Below are 25,583 nucleotides of genomic sequence, written 5' to 3'. Positions count from 1 at the left end.
AAGAAACACTCCTCATCATTGAGGAGAAAGATCATCTGAGGTTGAGAAGATAGAAAAAAATAGTCCAAGAATTTGGACCTAAGAGGCAAACAGATGTAGCCATTTTGATATCTGATAAACGGGGGAGGGGTATATTACAAGAGACACTAAGGCAATCCAGAAAATCATAAGAACAGACTTTTAAAAAAAATCCATATCTCCATCAAATAGGAAAACCTAAGAGATAGCTGAATTTCTGATATATAAAACCTACTAAATTTAAATAAAAAATATATAAGCAATTTAAAGAGACTCATAACTACTAGTGAAATAGAAGTAGTAATTAATACTTTTCCAACCAAAACCAGCCCAGGGCTAGATGGATTCAGTGCAGAATTGTATTTGATTATCAAAGAAAAATTAACACCAAATACTCCAGAAATTATGTTGCAAAATTGAAACAGAAGGGACATCTCCTAATTCTTTTTATGAAGCCACAGATACCCTGATACTTAAACCAAACAAAGATTCAACAAAAAGAAAACATCAGATCAATATTCCTTAGAGATGCAAAAAATCTCAAAAATGCTTGCAAACCAAATCCAAGAACATAACAAAAAGATTATCCACTAGCATTAAATTGGCTTAATCCCAGATATGTGAGATTGTTCAACATATGTAAATTGAAACATGTAAATCTACTACATAAACAGACTGAAAGATACAAACCACATGATCATGTCATTAGATGAAGAAAAGCCTTTGACAAAATCCTACATTCCTTCATGATAAAAGTCCCAGGGAGGCTAGGGATACAAGGGACATAACTCCACATAATAAAGGCAATATACAGCAAGACCATAGCCAACATCAACCTATCTGGAGAGAAACTCAAAGAATTTTCACTAAAACCAGGAACAAGACAAGGATGTTCACTATCTCCATGTCTATTCAATATAGTCTTTGAAGTCTTAAAGTAATATGACCACTGAAAGAGGTCAAAGGGATACAAGCAGAAAATGAATAAGTCAAAGTATCCTTTTTTTGCTGACACTATGATTTGATACACAAAGGACCTTAAAACCTCCAAGAAACTCTTACAGCTGATAAACACTTTCAGGAACATAGCAGTATATAAAATTAGCACACAAATATTACTAACCTTCCTTTCTAGATATGACAATTAGAATGATAAAGAAATCAGACATACATTATCTTTCACAATAGTCTTTAAAACAAACAAACAAAACTCAGAATAACTCTAATTAAGCAAGGCATGGTAACATACCCCTTTAATCTCAGCACTCAGGAGGCAAATGCATGGATCTCTGTGAGTTTGTCAATGGCTTCATCTGCATAATGAGTTCCTGGACAGTCAGCCTACTAAAATACTTTGTCTCAAAACAAATAAACAACACTGAGGAAGACATTAGAAGATGGAAAGATCTTCCATGTTTTTATACCAGTAGAATTAATACAGAGAAAATAGTCATCCTATCCAAAGCAATTTACAGATTCAATGCAAATCCCATCAGAATTTCACCACAGTTCTTTATCTAAATTGAAAAACAAATTTCAGCTTTATAAAAAAACATTTAAAAACAAACAAATAAACAAAAAAGCAAAACCACATGATGGCTTAAACATTACTGAATAATGAAAAAACTGTTGGTGGTATTACCATACTAGACTTCAAGCTGTACTATGGAACTATAGTAATAAAAAAGCATCATGGTATTTGCATTAAAACAAACACATGAATCATTGGGATAGAACTGAAGACTCAGATACAAATCCACATACCTCTGGACACTGATTTTTGAAAAAGAAGCTAAAAACACATATTGGAGAACAGACATCACTTGGAACAAATGGTACCATGCTGGTCAAACTGAGTGGCTGCACACAGAAGGATGCAAATGGACACTGATTTGTCAACCTGCAATTCAAAATGGACCAAGGGCCTCAACATAAGATCACATGCCTTGGATCTGATAGAAGAGAAAGTGGGGAAGAGTCTTGAACTCATTGGCACAGGAAATGCTTTTCTGAACAAAACACCAATAACACAGGCACTAAGATCAGCAATTAATGAATGGGACCTCATGAAACTGAAAAGCAAATACAGCAAATGACACTGTCATTCTGACAAAGTGGTAAACCACACAATGTAAAAAATATTGTTTTACCAATTATGTATCTGATAGAGGGTTAGTATATAAAGAACTCAAAGCACTGGACTTCAAAAAAAAAAATAACAAAAACTAAGATACAGAACTAAGTAGAGTCCTCAGAAAATGAAACATAAACGATTCAGAAACACTTAAAGAAATGTTCACTGTCATTAGTCACCAGGAAAATTCAAATTAACACTGCTTTGAAATTTCATCTTACACCAGTCAGAATGGTCAAGATCAATAAAACAAATGACAGCTTGTGCTTGCCAGGGTGTGAGGAAATGGGAACACTCCTCCATGCTGGTAGGAGTGCAAACTTTTACAGCCACTATTGAAATCAGTGTCATGGCTCCTCAGGAAGTTTGAAACAGATCCAGGTATCCCACTCTTAGGCATATACCCAGTGGATTCAATGTTCCACCACAGAAACACTTGCTCACTCATGTTCACTGCTGCTCTATCCATAATAGCCAGAAGTTGGAAACAGCCTAGAGCTTTATCAACTGATGAATGGATAATGAACATGTGGTACATTTATACAAAGGAATATTATTTGATTGTTTAAGAAAATCATAAATTTTGCAGGTAAATGAATGCAGCTAATAAACAAGTCATCCTGAGGTGACCAAGCTCCCAAAATACAAATACTGTATTTTCCTTTCATATGTGAATGTTAGGTTTTAGGTTTTCAATATGAATGCTACGATCATGTAACTACGGAGGCTAGATGCCCAGGAAGAAATTAGGGGAGAGGAGAGGATCTCCCTAAGAAGAATAAATAAATAGAATTTGTTGTTATGAAGAGACAGGGCAGAGACTGGAGTGGGAGTACTGAATGAGGGAGGAGTAGGAAATATGGGGGCTAGGTGGGGACAGCTAATAATAAGGCCATGTGAAGGGCCATATGGAAACCTCCCAAATACGCATACATATGAAACAAATGTAAATGAAGTCACCAAACAACGGAGGAGTCAGTGTCCCAATTAGACATTTCCCCTCCCCCCCAAGTAAAAGATCCAGGGCCGGGCATTGGTCAACAGGGCTATTGCCAAGGCTATTACTGGTTGCTCTGCATAAACTGACAATGAGATCTCATTGCTAGAAAACAACACTTACATATCTCATTGAACAGAAAAAGTTGAACTGGCGCCTAAGTAGAAGATACTCTGCAGGTTACTAGAAGACTAAGGTAATGAGCAACCCAGTGACAAACACTGTGATCTCCAATGGTTACCCGCCTGCAAGATATGCTGGTGGTACAGAGGCACAACTGTTGTGGAAGCAACCAACCACTCTGTGCTTGGATCTAATGCTCACTCCATGAGATGGAATGTATACCTGACACTCTGCACGTGGTCAAGAACACGAGACTGGATAGGCTTGGGGAAAACCAAATAGTATTGTTCTCCTACCAGAACATAGCAATAAAATAACTCCTAATGACCTTCTGCTATAATAGCATCTCAGTGCCTCATTCAGCAACCGTCAGAGACGCTTCTTTCTGCAATAGATGGGAGCTAGCAGAGACCCACAGCTGCATAATATGCAGAGTGAGAGATTCTGGAGCACTTAGTCCTAAACGGGGCATCTTCCTCAACCTCAGGGTTTAGGAAATGAGGCACAGGAGCACTGAGAAAAAACGTAAGAGCCATTGTCAGAACACCAACGAAGAAAATTGTCCTTCAGATACCACAGAATGTTTATGTATGAACTCACAGAGTCTGTGGCAGCACTCACTGCCTACATGGGTTTAAGCCAGATGGATTCCCAGCACTGAGAGGGGGAAGTGGACTCAGGATCCCACCTCTAACCTAGAAGCTATTTTCAATTGACACCTGTTACCAAAGAAAAATTAGTTCTCTCCAGTGGAGTGTCACAGCATGTATTAGTCACTCCTCAGGCTAGCCCCATGCTTAGCACTAGATGACCCACACGAGATGAACCCACACGAGATGAACTCAATCCTATTGTTATAGACTTATTGTCTCAAATTGTTTTGTTTGGGCATGTTTTGTCTTATTGGTCTTTATTTGTATGTTTTGGTTCTCACTTTTGTGTTTTTAAGTTTTTAAACAAGTGTGTGTTTCCTGTATTATTATCATTATCATTATTTGTTATTTTGTTTTTTCTTTTCGGTTGCTTGTTTATTTTTTATTTTTGTTTTCTTTAAGATTTATTTATTTTATATATGTGAGTGAGTATACTGTAGCTGTCTTCAGACACACCAGAAGAGGGCACTGGATCCCATTACAGATGGTTGTGAGCCACCATGTAGTTGCTGGGAATTGAACTCAGGATCTCTGGTAGAGCAGTCAGTGTTCTTCACTGTTGAGCCATCTCTCCAGTCCCACTTGTTTATTTTTTAAAGAAAGAAAAGGCATGGAATTAGGTGGCTGGGGAAATGTGTAGCCTCTCGGAGGAGTTTGGGGAGGGGAAAAGAATGATTAGTAATATAGTATGAAATGTCAATAAAAAGATCTGGTGAAATTAATTGTAATCACATACACACATCCTAACCTGATACACTGTCTGATTTATTACATAGGAACTGTAAAACTATTATGTATTGAAATGATAAAATCAATATAAAAACAAGCTGTTTTATTTGGTTTTCCCCACTAAATCCCTAATCGCTGCTAATGTCAGTTTAGCACACGATTAATATTTAAATATTCTGATGATTAATAGAAAGAAAGTACTGCTTTCTCTCTTAGATTCTGATATCTTCTATGGTGTACCCCTAGGTCCCCTTCTTTTCTAGAGATATAGGTTATGCACAGCAACCCCCTGCCCTCTCCAGGGCCTCCAGCACAGAATTTTGAATTCGGAGAGGACAGAAGTTTCTCTTAAACTTTCCAACTGTCACTTCTCTCCTGCCTGCTAGGTTGGGAGTTAACTGTTTAATTTCTGCTTTGAAAATTAGTGAAGTACGTTGCATGACTTCAACAATAATACAATAACCACAAATCACAAATTCAGGGTACAGCATGTTGCTTTATGCCAGGCCATAGCACACAAGGGAGTCTCTGGCTTCACTGAAGAAAAGCTTGCAGTTTAGACTACCAGTAAATTCATAGGTGATGGAGAAGGAAATGGTCTGTTATTTTGGCCCTGTTGCCCCGGAGCAAAGAAAGATAGGGTCCAGGCATATACAGCAGGTTTTTCGAGGACTTAAAACAGCCCAATGAACTTTTTCCTTTGGTGGAAAATCTCAAATAAGGTGTCCAAAATGAAACCTTCAAAAGGGTACCATGAGCTTTCTGTCCCCCAGAGGTGGCGCTTCGAGGGTGACGAAGTTAATTAATGCCTGCAAAACGCGGTTTCTGAGCTCATCAGAGAAGTCATGCTCAGCTTACACTATTTATAGCAGAGCTGAGGTGTGCATACTGTGTGACATTTCCCTCTTTTTTAAGTAGGGGGACTTAAAAAAAGTCGTGGGCACCCGGTCCTTCGCACTGTGCAGCGGGGCGGGCGGCAGTGAGGGGGCGGGAAGCAAACGCGCCAACAACGCGTGTCCGCGCGCAGGTGCTGGGGGCGGCGACGGCAACTCCGCAGCGGCTGCCCAGGAGGAGAGTTCGCGGCAGCTCGCGGGATGCTCCTAGATGCAAGATGTGTCTCTGGCCAGCAGGAGGAAGGAAGAGGAAGTGAGAGCAGCGGCAGCCGGCGGCGGCAGCGGCCGGCGACCCGAGTGTAAGTGCGTGCGTTCGGGCAGCGGCAGCGGGCGAGGATGGGCACGAGATAGAGGCAGAGCCACCACCGTCCGCGGCTCTGAGAGGGGCAACAGAGCCTCGGGCACCGGTCTACGGCTCCTGCCCCGGCGCTCCGGCCTTTGGGAGCCGTCGTCGCCGTGTCCTGAGACCCCGGGCAGGTTTGTAAAGTTTGCTGGGCTGGCGTGGCGCCCGACTCGCTGACCTCGGCGGCCCGGGCGGGGACCAGGGCAAGAGGAGGGCGCCGCGGAGACACTTTTGTTTCCTCCCGGGGCCCCGCGACGCGGGCGGGTGGGGGCTGCGGGCTCGCTGCAGTTGGGAGGTCTGGGCAAAGGGGCGTCCCGAGTGACTAGAGGCACGGGGTGGGGAGAAGCGGACACCGGGGGGCTGCGCCCGGATGGGGCTTAGTGCTGGGACCGGTGTAAACGGCCAGGGCAGAGTCCGCTGGAGGGGGCTCGGGCGGGCTGCGCCACTGGCGTAGGGGTGCTGGGACCTGGCAGAGTGCTCCTGGGACCTTGCGGCCAGCAGTCGTGGGGCTAGAGAGCCAGGAAGCTGCTTTGAGTTTACCGGCGAGGACACCGGGGCTCGCTCGGGTGTCGCAGACGGGAGGGGAATCCCCGGAGAGCGCGCTCCCGAGATGGGGCGGGATGGGCTGCGGGGACCCCCTGAAGGCGTTCGCTAGGGAAGACCCGCCTCCTGGGACCATGCGGGGCTTCCCTGTGGGGCCCCCAGAGGGCGCAGGGTCTTCGATGGAGAGGCTGGCGTGGGAGGGGGCGTACCGCGCGCTTACCCGAGAGAGCGGCGGGCGTGGGGCGCTGGGGAGGGAGCGAGCGAGCTGTGCGCCGCGGTAGCCCCGCGGCTTAGAGGAAGAGGAAACCCAGAACTCAGCCGGCCGCGGTGCGCTTGTGTGGGGTTGGGAAGTCCGTGTTGTGCTGCGGGCGCGCGCCAGGCATATATTTGTGTGTGTGTGTGTGTGTGTGTGTGTGTGTGTGTGTGTGTGTGTGTGTGTGTGCTGGCGTGTGTGCTGGCGCGCGTCATTGCGGTGGGGGCGCTCTCCCATTGACCCTCGGGGGTGGGGGCTGTCTACCACTGACTCTTCTGCCTGGGGCCTTTTGAACTAGGCAGCTGGGGCAAGGGTTGTTGGACTTGGATTGACCCGACGCTTCAGAGTTTGGCCTCAAGCAGGGACAGCTCCAGGGCCTCTGGACAGCTCCCGAGGCTCATTGAGTTCAATGAAATGCACCCAGGGTCTGTGGACCTCCTGCCTCTCGCCAGTACCTACAACCTAAGATTCAGGAAGAAAATCGTGACTTGAGGGCAACCAGGGAAGAATTTCTGAATTTTTTCTTTTATGTACAAACAAAAATAACTATCGTTTACATACGGAAAAAAAAATCTTTGAGAGCAACTTGAGACTGGAAAATCCAGTTTACATGCAATGATTGTTAGATTGGGAAAGCTGGCAGTAGAGCCGGTCCACTAAAGGCTTCTGGTTATGGTCTTCACGTGTCTCACCTCTTCATTAGCTGCCAAGGTTACTTCAAGGTTTACTGTTTTCATTCCCTCAATTTACAGGACTGGGGATACGAGTGAGTTTAGAACCAGGTTACTTGCAGGCTTGTAACACAGGCTACATACTTTTTCTTTTCTTGCCTGCCATCCCTCCTTACCTTCTTCTTTCTTTCTCCCTCCCCTCTTTCTTCCTAGCTGACCTTTTGATCTTCTGCTTGTCACGATGGTACATTTGCCATCTTTCAGAAGTGTAGCTAAATGTGCATAAATGTGACTGTATCTGCTACTTGATTCTTGTTAAGTTAGATGGAGTTATGATAAACTGACAGAACGACATCAATGGTGGGGGCTCATGGTGAGGAAGAAGGGTAAGCAGGAGAAATCTGGGGAACAGGAAGCTTGGGGAGACTGTAGTCTGTGGAAACTCAGTGCCCGAACAGTCATTGGACCAAAGATTATGTGGTCACATGATGGGTGACCATGCCCCCAACAGCAATAGGTTCTTGTTAACTGCAGCAATTTTGACTTCCTTACATTTTCCTTGCTTACTGCTTTGTCTCCCCAGGACCTTTGCACATGCTGTTCTTCTGCCCGAGGAGCTTTCCCTCACATGTTCAGATGACTCATCCTTTGCCTCCTTCAGGCCTCTACTCAGCTCTCAGTATAAAAGGCCTTGGTGGACAGCTGTGTGGGTCCTCTTGTGTTACCCATTTTCCTTCTCTGTATTTTTTTACTCCTTGGCATTATTTATTCATCTGTTTATCTTATTGTCTCTCTCAGTAGGATGGAAGTTTGAGCAGGCTGGTGACCTTGTTACCAAGATCTAGATTAGCTTTTAGCACAGGGTAGCAATGTGCTTTGTGAATATTCTATTGACTGGTAGAAGGAGACTTGTCCATGCTGGTAGAGAGCACTGGGAAACATACTGAAATAATTCTGGTGTCAGTGGAGTGGGAAGCTTGGCAGTTACCACACTCTTGTCCCCTCCTCCACACTCTACAACTGTTCTTTCAGACCCCCTTTGCCTTGGTTAGATTCTTCCCTTAGAACTGCAGGCTGAAAAAAGGTATAGAGAGGCCATTGCTTAGGTCAGGGTATAAAGAGCAGGGCACTTTATTAAAAGCCCAACTGTTCCTGATCTGCTGTAACCCCTCTCTCCTTGGTAGATGTCTTTCAAAGCTTGTGTTGTTTTAAGCCTAAGAAATGTTCCACTGGAGGACAGACATTATCAGAAGCAGCAAGAAACGCACATATGCACCCTGTCCCCCACTGTCTCCCTCACAGGGATGAAGCCAGATTGAAGGCAGAGAAGAGTTTGCTTGCTGAGCCAGGAGAGGGAGGCAGAGGGAAAAGCTGGAAGACAGATGAAGCAGAGAAAGGCCTGGGCAAGGGAGAGAAGTAGGCAGACCAGGGGATTCTTCAGGAGCTGCTGAGTGGTGAGCATTTCTGAAATGTCAGCACTGCAACGGAGAGTTCTCAAGTGATTTGCTTGCTCTGGATATTTGGTGTGAGTGGGTGGGGAGAGGTGTGTGCAGGAAGGGAGGGCTTTGAAGCTCTGGCCCAGAGGATGTGGCTGGGGGCAATGCAAGGTACATCAGTGCACACGTGCTTACTTCATCTCCTGGTCCAGGCCTGAAGCTTCAGAGGGATCATTCCTGGCAACATAGTATTCGCCATTCTGATCCAGAACAGTGGGCAGGAAGGTTTCTTACTGAAGTCTGCAACCACTCTTCAATGCCTGCAGCCATCCAAGTAGATAGCTTGGTTTAGACATCCTGTTGAATTTGGAGAAGGTGGGAGATTACTAAACCTCTCTGCCTTACAAAGCCTCAAGTGTTTGCTGCAAGAGTTGTGTAACACCAGTTCAAGTCAACGAACACAGTGCTTTGTTTGCTTAAGGTTGTAGCCTAGGAGGAGAGCCTGATACCTACTTAGCAGGTCTGATCAGCAATCTAAAACACAAATGGAAGCAAGCAGAAGGCTGGTCCTCTGAGGAGGTCGAGGGTGAAGGATCTTGAATTAGAAGCAAGCCTGGGATGATTGCTAGTTTAAGACCAGCTAGAAATGTAAAAACATCCTTGATTAGCATGCACCAGTTCATGGGTTCTCTCCTTAGCGCCACAGAAAACAGACTTTGACTCTTATGTACTGAATGCATAGCGCCATATGGGGTTTGAGTTTTTAAAAATATGCTTTAATAATTCTAGGGCATTTGAGATCTTTTTCATCAACTTGCCAAGAATTCTCATGGAAAAGAATCCATGGGGCTATGCTTTCAGAAGCGTCTAGCTGTTTCCCTTTTACAAAATACTGTTAGTTTGATAGTTAACAGTTTAGTAGTTAAGAGTAAAATAGTGAAAGACACTGCTTCCAGTTAAACCACATACAATGTCAGCCATTGCCTTCACCCTAAAAATGCTATTGTTTATAGAATTTGACACTGTGCTTGGCCCAGATCCCACCACCATTTTAGGACAGGGGACCCAAGTGACCAGTTCTTTGCTGCTGTGGTGCAGAGTTGAACAAACCTCAGTAGCTCTCACTGTTCTTAGAAGGAAATCAAAACCACCCACTGTTTTCTGGCCAAGTGTGAGCTTTTGGAAATTTACTCACTCGAACCTTTCTTTTCCTATTTTATCCCTGGTCTTTGGTATGTGCATGATTATAATTACTTTTGGAGATTTGCATAGGCAGCCATTCTGTTTTTGGTAGTAGCTATACATTAGATCAGGTATTCGTGCTGACTTGGGCTTAAGACTGACTAGCCAAAAAAACAAAGTCAAAGACCAAGAACAAGCAGTGTCTGAATCAGAAGGGTCATGAAGGCCATCCATTCAGACAGAGTGAGGTTTTAGTGGTATGTGTGGCCCCAGAAGGCTTTCCACTCTGCACCATAGTGCATTTAGGTTCAGCAAAGCCAGTCTGCATACGCCGTGCATAGATTGGCTGCTGTGCTCAATTTCCTGGGTAATCTAGGTTGTCTGAGTGTTAACAATGGCAACTTATCTGTAGTAGACGGAACTGGAGCCTGCCAAGCCCTGCCACAATGAATGACTACATTAACCACTTGTGTTTTCAGACCTCCATGGGTGCAGGTACAAGTCGAACAGAATTTTGTCAGCAGCCTCCAGTGAGGTGAACAGTTAAGTATACTGAGGTAGGAATATGTGTGGGTGAAGGAATGCTGTCTCATCAAACGGAATGAGCCAGAGCAACAACCTGGCCCAGTGCTGAGCTGAGAAATTAGTCACATGTATAAATAGTAGATGTTTCTTTGTGTTCCTGGCCCCCACAAACACTGGTTTCCAGAATCTGAGCAGATTATAATTGGAATCTCAGTTTTAGGAATTGAAGCTCCAGTTGGACTATTTTAGTTGTCACAGTTAATGCAGAGAGCACAGCTTTCGTCAGTAGAAAATGCTGGCAAACCACTACTTGCTCTACTCTAGCATGCTGTGCTGGGTGGGCAGTATTTCTGGATAAGCAGCCTTCGGCTGGGGGATTGGTGCCCAGGTGAGGCTATGAAGCACTGCGTCAGTAAGATTGGATCATGAGATGAGTGTGGCTCTTCATCCACGGCTGGCCCTCTTCCCTGTGGCATGCTGTTTTGGAAGGAGTAGGGAGTCACCAGCAGGATGGTGTTATCCATTTTATAGATGGTGTCTAGAGCAATCCCATGACGCAGGGGTCATGGGCTCTAGAACTAAACTATATTCAACTCTTCTGATGTTTTTCTACTTTAGTTTCTTTTTCTTTTTTCTTTTCACACCACATTATATATTCTTGTTAGTTCCTTGTCTTATTGGTGCAATGGCACATTGGTATCTAGAGACGACTCTACTCCTGTATGTAACCAGAGCTGGCTGAGAATACCGCTTAGTTGGTAAAGTGCTTGACTTTGTAATGTTGGGAACTGAGTTTGATCCCCAGAATTCATATTAAAAAAACCTGGAGTGGGGGAGATGGAGGGAGACCTGAAACTTACTAGTCTCATGTAGAATCTGAGTAACTGGGAAGTTCTAGGTCACTTAAAGATGTTGTCTAAAAAAATAGGGAGTAAACCAAGAATGACACCTGAGGGTTTCGTCTGGCTACCACACGCATGAACACACATGTGCACCCACACTCTCACACATGTATACATACACAGACACACAAAATAAACTAAAAATGTTTTAAATGTAAAAATAAGTAAGATATGCCCCTCAGGTCAGGTAGAGGTACTGCTCAGTGGTATTACTTGGGCTTGACCTACGTGAGGCTTTAGGTTTGAGTCTCATTGTCGTGGAAAGAAAAACAACAAAAGAAATGCCCTTAGTTCAGAGGGCTGTGTCCCAGGTTGCCATGACACCTAGCTCTTGAGGTGGAGAATTTCAGAGTTGATCCTTCTCTGCATATTTCATTCTCAAGGTGCCTTTAGACTTGAATCTAGATGCATCTGTGGCCTCTCATATCAGCCAAGATCACAAAATTGAAGGATGAGGGCTATTTATTAATCCGAGAGAAGTGGGAGGTCTCTGCCAAGGAAAATGTATTCTTTAGCCACCCACTTTAAAAAAAAATGTGGATGAATTATGGTGCAGGCAAATTTGTGGAACCCACTGGGAGGGAACCAGTTGTCAGGGGAATATACTTCATGATGCACTTGTCAGCTTATAGCTTTGCCTTTTCTGACTATGAACTAATAATACCCACGGAGGGAACTGGAAACCTGAGCCCAGTGAGCAGGATGGCTCTTGCTTGGGCAGTGCTGCTGTTCTGCGTTTTCTACTTACAGACCATCTCTTTTATTTGCCCTTGATTTTAGGTCTCAGCCTTGGTACCATTGACACTTGGAACTAAATAATTCTGTTTGAGGACTCCCCCATGCATTGCAGAATGACCACCAGCTTCCCTGCTCTCTGTTCACTAGGTACCCAACATCACCACTCAGTTAGGAACAAGCAAAGCTGTATCCACCCTTTGCAGGTCTGTGGCTCAGAGGCCAACCCCAGCCCTCCCCTCTCCTCCCTGGCCTGGTTGAAAACCTCTGTTTTGTTTTCTGAAGAGATCAGAACAATTGCTTGTAATTTAATCAGACTTTCAGCTGGAGTTGGGACTGCCCCAGTTTTCTGTCACTGGCTATTCCTTGGAGCCTACACCGAGGTAGTGAACTCACCGATGGGGACCTCGCCCTTTATGTTCATTCATTTGCTTTAGTGTCCTCCTTAACTTCCCTTACCGCTAAACTGCAATTATCTTCCTGAGTCAAATGGTGAGACTTTACTCACTTTCCTGTAGCCCAGGCAGAAAAAAGCTATCCCTGTTTCCTAGCAAGTTTTTGAGTTTGGCCACTGGTTACTGAACTAACTGTGACCTTTACATAACAGTTAAGAGGGTGAATGGATGGAGTGGGGTGGTAAGGAGCTGTCAGCATGACTCAGAGGCCCAGTCACAAGGTAAAGAAGTGTCTGTTTGGAATCCAGTAACTGAGGAAGGTATCTGCTCCTGTGCTGGGCAAATGCCCCTTGGCTGATTAGCTGATAATGGATATGGATCCTCCATCAGTGCCTTAGGACCTCTAGCAGGTCAGGGAGAAACTTTAAAGGCATTGGCTTACATGAAGTCCTTTCTCATTCTGGGTAATACATTTCTGTGCAATCTTGTGGCATTATTTTCTTATGTAATTATATGTCAACTTTCTACTTGCCTCCTCTGGCTGCTGTAGTGCTGAGAGCAATAGCTTGTGTTTTCTGCCACACAGAACCTATTGGTGAGTTGGTTATTAACCGTTTCCACAAGTCAGCAGCCTGCTCCGAGTCACAGCCTGTAGCAGCCCTCCACCCTTCTTCCTTCCGCCCTTTGTACCTTTTTTTTTTCAGTTTGAGATTGCATTTGGAGCACCACAGTTTTGTGTTCTGGGCTTCAGTGGCTGAGTGTACTGCATGAGATATATTTTCCAGGCTGCTACACACAATTACCCTTAATTTTGAAGTATAATGCATTTCAAAATAATATTTTTTTCTGTTTTGGGGCTCTTTAACCCAAATGCATAAACCGCAGCTGGCTTTGCCCATGGCCTTCAGAAGACATGTGGCTTGGGAAGTTGAGCCAGTGGAGTACTTTGGTCAGACTGCACATTTTTGGCTGTGTGAAGAGTGAATTCCAACAACACTCAGTAAGGCTGGTTTCAACTTGACTCCTGCCCACCCCCACACTACCCTGCCTATGGTGCCCTAGATTTTTCTAGTGGATTGCTACCTTAGTTACACCAATTATGGGCCACTTGGTGACTAGTAGTTAAACATTTTGGCTTGGAGAAATGAGACATATTCTTTCCTGTAGTAAGTGTCACATATGTGCGTGCATGCGCTCACATGCGCGCACGCTTCACTTAATAATGAAGGGTCCTTTGAAGCAGTGGAATAATGATGTCAGCTGCTATATTCTATTTTCTCTAACACTTGTCACCTTCATTGAATGGGAGCCATGTTAAAACCAAAATTTTTATTCAGGAACGAATTCGTTTGCCTCCTCTTTGGACCCACTCCACTCCCAGCAAGTGGCTGAGACTCACTGGAGCCATTTTCCTAATCATTATTTAATCTTCGGCTCAGAGTGTTTGAAAAACATCTGCCTGGATTTGCATGAGAGAAGCATATAAAAAGCTTTATTTTTAAATTATATTTTATAAAAGCAATGTTGAATAGATAGAGCTAAGGAATAAAGTGTGTGCTCCGGGTGAACAAAGCCTTGAATTCTGTCCTCAGCATTTAAACAAAATTCTCTCTCTCTCTCTCTCTCTCTCTCTCTCTCTCTCTCTCTCTCTCTCTTTCACACACACACACACACACACACACACACACACACACACACACTCAATAAATAAGGGTCCCAAGTGCGTATAAAAACTTTTAAATTAAACTATTATTTCTAGGCTTAGCCTGTCACAAGACTTCACCCATATCATAATCCTTCCGTCAGTCAGCTGTGCCACCGCCATTTGTACAGTGCTGTAGGTTCTGTGGTATAGGGACTCCACTTTTGGAGCTTTGCTAGGGATGGATGAATGAGATAAGACGATCAGTTAAGAGATAATTGTAACTATCAGTACTTCAGGTTTGTAGATCACAAGAAAAGTACACAGGTTATCATTTGGAAAAGACGTAGAAAGGTTATTATTAAAGAAAGATTGTTCCAGGAGTTCAGCAGTGCAGGAATGTTTGAGCAAGGCCAAGAGTGGGTTCTGCTGGGAGCTAAACATTGAGTTGAATGGACAGGAAAGCTGAGTCTCTTAGGCAAGGAAAACAGGCAATCCAGGTTTAGTGAGGATTCTGTCCCATTGTAGTCTGGACAAAAGATGAGACAGGAAGCAGGCAGGAGGAACAAAGGAAGGTTGACACTTTATCAGCTTCTGTCTTCTAGACCTATACTCAAGTAAACATCCAGTCTTGGGGAAAGGAACAAATAAATACCACAGTAAGCCTGATATGAGGAAAGGCTGCCCCACCCCCACTTCCCTACTGAGACCCCACAGCTGGCTGCCAGCCAGAGCAGACAGAGGGGAAGGGGGACAGTGTGTATCAGCCACCCACTGAAGAAAACAAATGGAGGATTGATGACTGATTGGATTTGGGAAAAGAAGAACGATTCTTTGAAGTTTGGAACTAAACAAACATGCACTTGTTAATTAAGGATTGTAGCTAATTTTCAAGAGTCAGCTGGGGAGGGGAAATTCCTTCTGTTGCTCAGTCTCAGTTTTCACATCTGTCAGATGGAGTTAATGTAAATCCATAGTTTCTGGTTTCGAGGTGAGTTTGGTGCATTGCTTTTGTTGTTGTTATCGCCGATGCCACTGGTATTATCAGTGTTTTCTCTGCAGGCTTTTAACACCAACATCTTGCTATATCCATTTAAAGACCTACATTGATCGTTTGATTTTCTTTAAGAGGCCTGAACCCTTTCTCTTAAAAGTTCAACTAGACTTTGCTTCATACATCATTGCTTCAGAAACAGAAATTTAAATCGCCACATTAGGATAAATATCTTCGGCTGTAAATCAAATGAACCAACATAAGAGATGAGGTTATTGATCTGGTGTGTTCAAATAAAAACTCATGGAAGTCCAGCTCACCTGGAATTTCACTTCATTGTTAATTTCCACTGAGGACAGAGATTGGAAGATGCTGTTCAGGGATCCTCAACTCTTGATTCCAGGGAAAACGGCTGTTTACACCTGTCCAACTACAGACAGGAACTCTGTGAGAAACTCCCAAGGTAGTGGAATCCTAGTAAGTAGCATTGGGCAGGCATTTAATTCAGAAGAACTGTGTTTTATAGGGTTATGTTGTCTGTAAAGGAAGCTCAGTGGTCCCTAAACACTTCATAAGCATCCCCTTTGAATCACTTAGAAACTTCTTAAAAGTAAGTGACTGCTTAAAGTTTCAGTGGAATGTGAGTGGGTGCAAGGTGTTCAACTTTCTTCTTAACCAAAACTGGTTCATTAGAATGTCAGCCAGGTTCAAAGTTACTCTGAGCATAAAACAGAAAGGGAAGAAGGGGAGGACCATGTTCTGAAGGGACAGACCCACACAGTTCTGTTGTTCCAGCAAAAGTAATTGTAGCAACTTTCTCACTTTTAAAAATGTTCCATGTAGGATATTTCATTCTATGTCTACTTCAAGCCACAGCCGCTGTTCCTCATTCTATTTGCTTGTTCTGGCCACTGTTTGTTTCGGTATCTACTCTTCTCTGTAAGTTCCTTCAGGAAGGCAGCAGCTAGCATACAGGTTTACTAGTGCCTTCCTCAGGAGCTCATTTTGAGTGGATTAAAAGAAAGATAAACTCCAGTTTAGTCACTAAACTATCATAAATGGAAGCATAGACTTAAGACAGAGATGTGTCATTGGAAAGGTAGTCTACAGACTGCTTGGAAGTGAAACCATTCCTGCAGTCATGAAAAGCCTCTTAGCTAAGCACTGGATGCAGGTCTTGGATGAACACAACAAATTACATACGATCCTCAGTAGGTAAAAATTTCAGTCCCTTTCTGTTCTCAAGAAGAATGGTGAGAATCCTTCAGCTTCTGCAGGCGTTCATGCAGCGGGGCTTCCTTCCTGTCTGTCAGGCTCAGTACATAGCATAAAAGAGAATCCAGTGCCAAACTTATTTAAAGAGTCATAGAAAGGTTTGTTTTCATGAGATGCAGGGTTCTGGTGAAACTGAGGAATTCTGCTCTCAGTCAACATACTCAATGTAGCCAACAATTTAAAGATTCCAAGCGCCTTGGCTCCATTTACCACTTCACTGTTGCGCCCTTACTGCAGTTTATCTTAGGAGACACTTCCAGCTGTCAGCGTCTCTGTCTCCTCCATTTCTGATATTCAGTTTTATCTTGGTTGAGCATGTGGCTTTGGAACACTGCGTGGAGTGGATCACAGCTCTTGGTGACCACAGATGAGAAGCCATTTGTCTTAAGAGTTTTGCCACCACAGGAGCATGTGGAAGAGCAGACATGTCAGTTAGCCATCACCCCAGCTGTAGCCAGCTGCTTACAAGAAGGCAGAGAAAAGAAGGCAGAATGGAGATTCCTGTTCCCAGAAGACATCGTTCTGTGTACTAGACACACTTTGCTGAAATTACTGCTGACTGAGGTTCATTTAGAATCTTCTCGGATGTGTTGCTGATAAGGTTAGCATATGAAGGTATACAGTGAAAAAGTCTGAGGTCGGTTATGGCTTGTGAGAGTGGATGGAATATAAGAAGTCATTGTGAAGATTTCCCGGTCAGTTTTTATTTCAGAGTTCATGTCTCTCTCAAGGGCAATGGTTCATGACCATATCAGACGAATGCACAGAGAAATGGACCAGTACCAGCCTTAATAATGGATTTTATCTTGTTTCCAAATCTATAAATTATATGGAAAGAGTTGGGTTCATCCATTTGAAAAACAAGCAAAAGACAGTATTTAGGGCCATGTGTAGCAGAGTCCACTGTGACATGCCAGTCCTTACTATTAGACACACATTAGAGCTTTTGACTTTCAGGAGAAGGAAAAACATGCACTTACTTTTTTCCTGAGAGAGGCTTTCTCTGTGTATCTCTGGCTGTCCTGGAACCCACTCCATAGATCATGTTGGTCTCTAACTCAGAGATCTGCTTGCCTTTACCTCCTGGTTGCTGAAATTAAAAATGACCACCACGCCTGGCCACCTTACATTCTTAATGGCTCCCGAATCCAGATTTGCCCTCAGTGTGTAACTGAAATTTATTATAAATTCATTTGCCCATTCACACATATTTATTTAGTGCCAGCTCAGTCTGTATTATTAGTAGGCCTTCTTCCAGAATTACACACACACACACACACACACAACCATACACACAACTTCTAGACAATAAATGTACATTCATCATTGGGTTCTAGAACTGTATATTGATGTTTCTTAAAAAGATTTGCTTGTTTTATTCTCTGTATGTGAGCATTTTGCTTGCTTGCATGTGTGTACCATATGCAGGTCTGGTACCTGCAGAGGTCTGGAAGACTCCATGAGATCCTCTGGAAGGGGAGTTACATTTGGTCGTGAGCCACCATATGGGGGTGCTGGGGATGGAACACCAGGCTCTTTGCAAGAATCACAAGTGTTCTTAACTAGTGAAACATCTCTCTAGCCCCTGTATGGGACATTTCAAAGGGACTGAGGAATGTGATATGAAATTATTGGTTCTACGAGGGCCTGTAATAGGACAACTGATGTTGTCAGCATATAGGAAAGAAATGGAATGGATTTTACTGGGGAAAAGGAAGTGTTCTTGTCAAAGGTTGTGAAAGGGGTAGACTCTGGCTATGCAGGAATTAAAGTCCAGAGTTCTCAGACCGGTGAACCACAGCCTTATGTTAAACTGGGGAGGCAGGCTGAGGGGGACCATGGATCTGGGTTCTTATTTATGAGACAACAAGAGATACCCATGTTTTTTCCCTGAGGAGTGACAGGGTAATCAACATCTATGCTGTGATAAGCTCTTCCTGGCTTCCATGCCTAAATCGTTCTAGGTTGGTCACAATATGGCTGCTGGTACTACTACTTTTAGAATCTGACAGTTTCTAATAGAATTTATTCATTAGTTTAAATTCTTCAAATTTTTAGCAGCAGTTTAAAGGAGTGATTCAGTGTGGGTATGACAGTTTGTACAAATGATAGAGGACCTGGATCTGTGGTTCTCAGTTTTGAGAAGACCTCAGACTCTTGAGAAACCAGGAACTGCATCTTAGCCAGATCCTGGATGGTTCTGATCCAGAGGACCAGGCTCCAGTTTTGAGAGAAATATTGTCCAGGTAGGAAATGAAAAGAAAATCAAGAACCCAAAGTCCAAACCTCAGCAGGCAGCCAGTAGAGGATGGGGCCAGAGACTGCTAGGCTCCCTCTCCCATTCTGGAGGGATTTTCTTGCAGTGCACTTGAGATGGATTCTAAATCCTACTAGTTTCTTCTAATTTATTTTCTAATCCTTTCATATGTGGCTCTTTTCTTAGCTCTGTGCACTATCCTTGTTCACTCTGTGTGTGTTTGCCTCTTTATTTCATTTTTTGGAAAATGTTTATCGACAACCTTTCTCTGTGAGTCCTGGGTTCAACTGGCAGGCAGGTGTGAGGAGTGTCCTGTGTGATGAGCCTGAAAGAAGAGGCTCATGGATAAAGAGGGTCTCTGGCTATGGTCTGATTTGCCCTGCAGCAGCAGGCTAATCTCTATGTAGGGAGAGCTCACTTCATAGTTGCCACAATAGAGAGCTGTAAATAGACAAGGAGCTGTAAACAGACAAGGAGAGACTCAGGGAGAATGAGTTGAGAAGGGCCGTGGTCTCTCTTTTACTTTCCTGTTTCCTATGTTTGCTTTTAGAGGGACAGAGAGGGACTATACAAGCAGTTAACAGAGCTCAGAATTCTGGCTTAGCTGTGATCAGGGAGAGATGAATGTGAAGGGCAAATATCAGCCAGATGTGGAGTCACACAGAAAGGATCACATAGTCTATAGGGCTGCTGCTGAACAGAGAGGGACTCAGAAGTACTTGAACTCATAACGCCTGGTCCACATGATGCTACTAGATGGTCCTGTCTTCTGGGAGCCTTTTGGCATTCCCCACTGCTGCCTTCCTGGAGCATTGTCCCTTGCTGGCAATACTCATGTCACCTTATTTTCTGGTCAGTGACTTTCCTCCTTAGTAGCCTGGAGGATTTATGTAGGTGTTCCATGCTAAGCCTATAAGAGGTGCCAATGAGCATTGTATAATAGGAAGCATTGTTACCCATGGGTGCTTGCTCTGTGTTCTTTTATAGCATAGTTGGGACAGCTTTCAAGTGCATTCGGGAATAACTGACATGTGACTCTCCTTGTCCCCATGTTGAAGATCAGCTTTTCCTGAGGTCATTGTGATAAAAGAGCTTCTAGCTATGGTCAGAGATTGTTTCAGATGTACTGAGGCACATGGAATTGACTGTGGAGTATCCCATACCCTGGAGGTCTCAGTTACTGCCCTAGTGTCATTCCACTGCATCCAGATAGATCTACCCTAGAACTTCAGGAGCTTGCCAAAGGAGGATACTACCTTTCTGCTATTGTATTACCTTTGCTGAAGTGGGTCACTGTTTTTGTGCCTTGTAATGATCTCCTTGTCTCACAGAGCCCTTGGGTCACATAAACAGAGAAGACCACAACTGGCAAGAATGTCAAAGCTTTTTTATGGGTCAGACCTTAACACTTCTGTCCCCTTCACCTTTGTCCCTAAGACACCCAGTGTTGAACTTGGAAAGTCTGTTTCTTTTCATTCCTCCCCAGCCCTTGTGGGTGACCAGGCATTTGTGACACACATTGGAGGGTTGGGATCTTTACCACATATGTGGTTGCCCACACTTCATTTATTATATTCTGGAAGGACTGTGGCCTTGATAATTTATATTTTTGGACTTTAATTGCATATTTTATCTGGAGTAGCTATCAGGGTTTTCAGCTAGCAATTGAAATTTGATAGTGCCTGGGCTCTTCCTTGTTGGAATGATGTATCCTGATGTCCAAGTGCTGAGCTGAGCCCATTTCTTTGAAACCAAAAAGCGCCCACATAGCAACTTTCAACTTAAATGCTGAGTTCTCTTTGGAAGCAACACAGCAGAACTGGGTCTTTGGAACCACATGCTCTGACCCTCTCCAGCCAGGTTCCCCCGCAGACAAATAGACAACCCCTTGCTTCCTCAGTGTGGGGATCCTGTCAGTCACTGAAGAGGTCTGTTCTAGTTGTTCACTGCAGACGTGAAGGAATAACCAAGGATGCTGTCAGGTTCACAGAGCCTGAGCTAAGGCTCCTAAGACCACTGGACCTGCATAAGCTCCTTCTCTGAGTGGGGCCACAGTGGGCTTTTGGGTCTCTTGGAAATGGTATCATCAAAGCCTTTGTCCAGTAGTTCCTGAAAGGCCTGATTCGTTCCTTCTTTCCAATACATAGACAGTGTGTGCAAACACTGAGTATAGGTACATTATGAGAAGAGAGACATTAGCAGGCTATACTTTTGGCGGTGTGGTAGCACTCATTTTCAAAGGAAACTGACCTTACCTTTGTTCTGGGTCTGTAGACTGGGAACTGGCTGAAATGCCAAAGCTTTGTTCTGATTTAGACTTCATTTTCATCCACTTACACTGGAACTTTCCGTTCTCACAGACCAAGCGAAGGGTCTTTAGTCATTTGTGTTAGTCTGTTTCCACATTACTATAAGAAAATGCCTAAGGCTCAGTAACTTTATAAAGGAAGGAGTTTATTTTATCCCAAAGTTCTGGAGTGCAAGGTTGAGGGTCTATATCTGTTATGTCTGCAGATTTCCGTGCTGGCTCAATATAGCACACGGGAGGTGAAAGAGTACACATGAGTCCCTTTTGGCGTCTCCTTCTAAGAAATAATAAGTGTTCAGATATGGGAGCTCCACTCCACGATCTACCTAATTCTATCTACTTATTGTATCTAATTCTAATCATCTCCTGTCATTCCTACCTTTAAATACCACCGTAAGGTTAACTTTCTACACGCTCATCACTTTGCAGTGGGATTAAATTTTAAATGGACACTTGGAACACAGTCTCAAATCAAATTCAGATAATAGTGGTTTCTCAAGCTTCCCTTCCTTTTGGATTCTAGAATACTATGATCAACTAGCTAGACCCTCAGGCCTGTGTGAGTTACCCTGTTCCCCTTGCCATGATGATACTCTGATTCATTTTGTAACTGTCAGTTTTGAGGTCTGACCCCATGACTCTGTCATGTACATCCTTTAAACATCTTTGAGGATCTTGGTTTTTACCGATCTTGATTGGAATAACCTGCCACCTCTTTAGGGTAAATTTATAAACTCTTAAAATTTTTTTTCCTGTGTAAGTAGAAATTTTGACCGTATGTGGTCAAGATAAAAGAAAAATGTCATCAACGAATAGAAGAAACTTTGGAAAGAAAATATCCAATAAAATAAAATATTAAAAAAAAAGAAACTTTGGCCTCGTTAAGGGTACAGTGAATATAAAAAGCTTATATATTTTTTCAACTAATCAATATGTAAGAAAATATATATGTGTGTATATATATACATATATGTACACACACATACACACACACACACACACACACACACACACACACACATATATATATATAGATATGTCACCAGTGGGCTTACATTGCAGACCACTTGTGACTCTTTTCTTGTACTTAAGTTTGCTGGCAATCTGAAACACATGCTATTTTTAATTTCAGTAGGAAAGATTTGCTATTGTCACTTGAAATCTTATGACAATCAAAAACTTCATAGTGTTTTCTGCTCTTAGCATAATAATTAAAATTTCAAATTTACTGGCTTTTCTAATACCAGGGTGTGCTTTCTGAGTCTGCGTGGGACAGGTGACCATCTTTCATGTGTCCCTGATGACTTGAGGACTACTGTGAACCCCATTATGGACTTTGTTGATCAATTTATTCTTTGAGCACTTAATGGCAACCAGAGAGGTAGGGATATAGGAGTGATTTGCTCTCCCAGGGAAGGAGGAGTGCTAGGGACACAGCTAGAGTTCTTTGGTTGATGCTTTCCTTCAGGCTGAGCCCAAAGGAGTGCTTAGTGGGCATTCCTGTTCTTGGTAGAGCTCTGTGGAACCTAGTGTTTAAGGACTGAACTAGGGATAAAGAGGACCTAGTATCAGGGCTGGGCTGTCACTGACTGTTGTCTGAATCCTGCTTCATGGCCTCTTTAGCTGTCAGTGTCGAGGGAGATGGCTAGACTAGGCTGATAGCAAGTAGGACTTTGTAGCTTGCTTAGATGCTTGGAAGTAAGAAGTCACCAATGAATTCACAGAGCTCACCAGAACCCACTGGAAAGGTTAAGCTTGAATCTTGGCACCAGAAATTCTGATTATGGGAGAGTTCCTAGAATCCATGTTTATGCAGAGTCTCGGGTGACTGTGCTAAGAAGCCCTTTTCTCAGATCTCTGGATGGCTCCTAGGTCTGTCTTCTTCCTTTTTTTTTTTTTTTTTTTTTCTAGCTGCTTCCATCTTTAGAGTCTTCGTCATAAATCTATGCTGACATTATAAGTAGGCAGGTCTCCCTAGTGGATCATTTCATGCTTCTGTATAGGAAAGGAAAACAGAAATAGAAAGAAGTAAAATTCATGTGCTTGTCCACTTCCTCATTTCCACAGCCGGCCTTGGAGCACATAAATCTAACCATGGTACCCTGTCATTTTGTCTTTTTTTTTTTTTTTTTCCAGAGCTGAGGACCAAACCCAGGGCCTCGCACTTGCTAGGCAAGCACTCTACCACTGAGATAAATCCCCAACCCCTTTCTTTTTGTTATTTTGTCTTTTTTCCCCATGGTACCCTTAATCTCCTGTGCACTCTCACTTCCTGGCACAGAGCATCGAATCACAAGATTTTCAAAGATGGCACAATGGGAGAGTGCTGAAATGGATCACCCCTTTCTCTACCTCTTAATCTCTGTATCAGGCCATGTTGTGTTACTTTCACCAAACACTTGATTGTCAGTATTTTATAATAAAAATAATTTTGTTTAGCTCACAGTTCCAGAGGTTCAGGGTCATGGTGTTGCTGTGGACCCTGCTTTGGTGAAGGCCTCATGAGTAACGTCATCACAAAAGCAGGAATGCATGGCAGGACAGAAAACCAGAGCTCAACCCCAGAGACCTCTTAAAGGCATCACCGTACAAGGCACTAAGCTTTCCGTGTGGACACTTTTGAGGACACACTTAACCTGTATCTACTCCACAGCATCGTCTCTGGGAAAAATTTAAGTGTTCCAGGGAGGACAAGTGCTGTAGCTCTTATCTAGCTTATTTTATCTATCAGGAGACCCTGGTCCCTCTAAACAAATAATAAAATAATGTCTCAAAGTGCTTATGTATTTGGGATTGCCCACTGAGAGATGCTGGCTGCTGGCTGCTGGCTGCTGGCTGCTGGCTGCTGGCTGCTGGCTGCTGGCTGCTGGCTGCTGGCTGCTGGCTGCTGGCTGCTGGCTGCTGGCTGCTTTTTCAGTATGTGACTATTATAAAGGTAACCAACTGCATCCCATCTGTTGATCAGAAGTCCAGAAAAAACAGGCAGTCACGGATGGAAGCCATTGGGGTGGAAGACAGGTTTTTAAACTAGGGATTTTGCTTTGCACCTCCTTCTACATAATTGCTTGCCATCATCTTTTCCCTTGTTCCATTGAAAAGGAATCTAAGTGTGTGTGTGCCCAAATCCTCCCCTAGATGACAGGATCTTCAAGGGGAGGAGGACGACTGACTTCCTTGTCTTGTCCCACAGGCACAGTTCTGGGTGCTGCCATCCCATGCTGTTTGCGTAATGGAACTCCACACATATCCAAGGCTGCATCTAAAATTTAAACACATTCGAATGAGAATAGAGAGAGCCTGGGGGAAAGGTAACACTTTCCTGTAAGAGGCATAAATGCCACGTCTGTGTTTCCCTTCTGCTTCTGGATTAAGGACGAATGTTAATTAAAAAGTAAACTGCTCATCTTTTGAGCAGTGAATAATTTGTGTGTTGCTCTCCTTTTATCTGTTCAGTCTTTAAATTTTTGAAAAGACAAAGTGTGAAATGTATTTCCTAGGGGTCATTCTAATGCGTCTTTTTATTTTGTTGTTTTGATCTTCGGGCTGTGAGTTAGCTTGAAGAAAAGCCAGCCTTGTAGAAAGGAATTTCATCTCTAGAATCTGGATTATTGATCGTGTTCAGATAACAGGAGCTCCTGGCTCTGAGCATACACATGCTTGTTAACTGGTTCTGCTCGGTCCCTGTCTGAAATAAGATATTCCATGTAGTCACAGATGCGAACCAGCAACATAAGAGGGTTTGTTACTGTGAGTTTTGCAAGCTCTTGAGTTATTTTTGCATTCATACAATTTTAATATTTGGGGACAGGTTGTACCACTTTCCAGGGAGCCAAAGTGATCATTCAGTTTTTTTCCCTTTTATTAGGTACTAATTTAGCTTGGAAAATAATTTAATTTTTTATGGATACTGTGTGTCTTTGACCCAGTTCTCTGTTCCATGTGTCCTCAGAAGATGAAGTTTATAATATTAATAATGTCTGCTTATTAATTCCCTCCAAATCAACCCCTCCCCCGCATGCCCTGTGCATCCTTCATGTTGGTAATTGCCTTAGGGAAGCATATGATGCTTCTTTGAATCAGCAGACTAGCTTGAGTATTGTTATTATTGTGCCATGTAGCACCATTTGTGTGTGCCCAGAGTGGATGTATCTAAATGAAGGCTCAAGGGCCTTTCCACCATGGAAGAGCCTGCCATTCACAAGCAAAAAGAGCTGTCAGCTCCCATCACCTCTAACTATAATTTGCTGCAGCCTAGAAATGGGTAAGTGGCAGCTATTAAAAGGACTTTGGAATAATTTGCAGTTAAAAGCGAAGATACTACCAACTATTCTTACACTTTTTTTTTCTCACAGAAAGACTAAATATTTGGAATCCATAAATACATGCAAAATGCCACCGTAGGTCAATTCTTATATGTATAGTTTAGTAATAATTATTCTTTTGTGCCATTTTGTGGACATCTGAAGCAGAGTGACCTTCTGTTGATGTAAGCTCTGGCAGTCTGGCTGCTGCAGAAGTGAGGGGAGGAGAGCTGTTTGTCTGTGATTAGGTCTGCATACGCTTTTGCTGGGGAAG

General features: G+C 43.4%; 1 protein-coding gene across 5 annotated transcripts in view; it reads left to right on the top strand.

Moving 5' to 3' along the window:
* Window positions 1-5,722: 5,722 nt before the first annotated feature.
* Elmo1 (engulfment and cell motility 1) overlaps window positions 5,723-25,583 on the top strand; it is a 506,925-nt gene continuing 487,064 nt past the window's right edge. For 2 of the 5 annotated variants that reach the window (XM_076939323.1, XM_076939321.1), the window contains exon 1: window positions 5,723-5,846. The gene's annotated coding sequence lies outside the window, so the exon portion shown is untranslated. Of the gene's footprint in view, window positions 6,025-8,793; window positions 8,812-25,583 lie in introns of those variants that run through there. The other 3 variants (XM_034510333.2, XM_034510332.2, XM_076939322.1) reach the window with 3 other exon arrangements.

This window comes from Arvicanthis niloticus, chromosome 8 (assembly GCF_011762505.2).
Source record: "Arvicanthis niloticus isolate mArvNil1 chromosome 8, mArvNil1.pat.X, whole genome shotgun sequence".
Classification (NCBI taxonomy): Eukaryota; Metazoa; Chordata; class Mammalia; order Rodentia; family Muridae; genus Arvicanthis; species Arvicanthis niloticus.
This window is presented reverse-complemented; position numbering and strand designations above follow the sequence as displayed.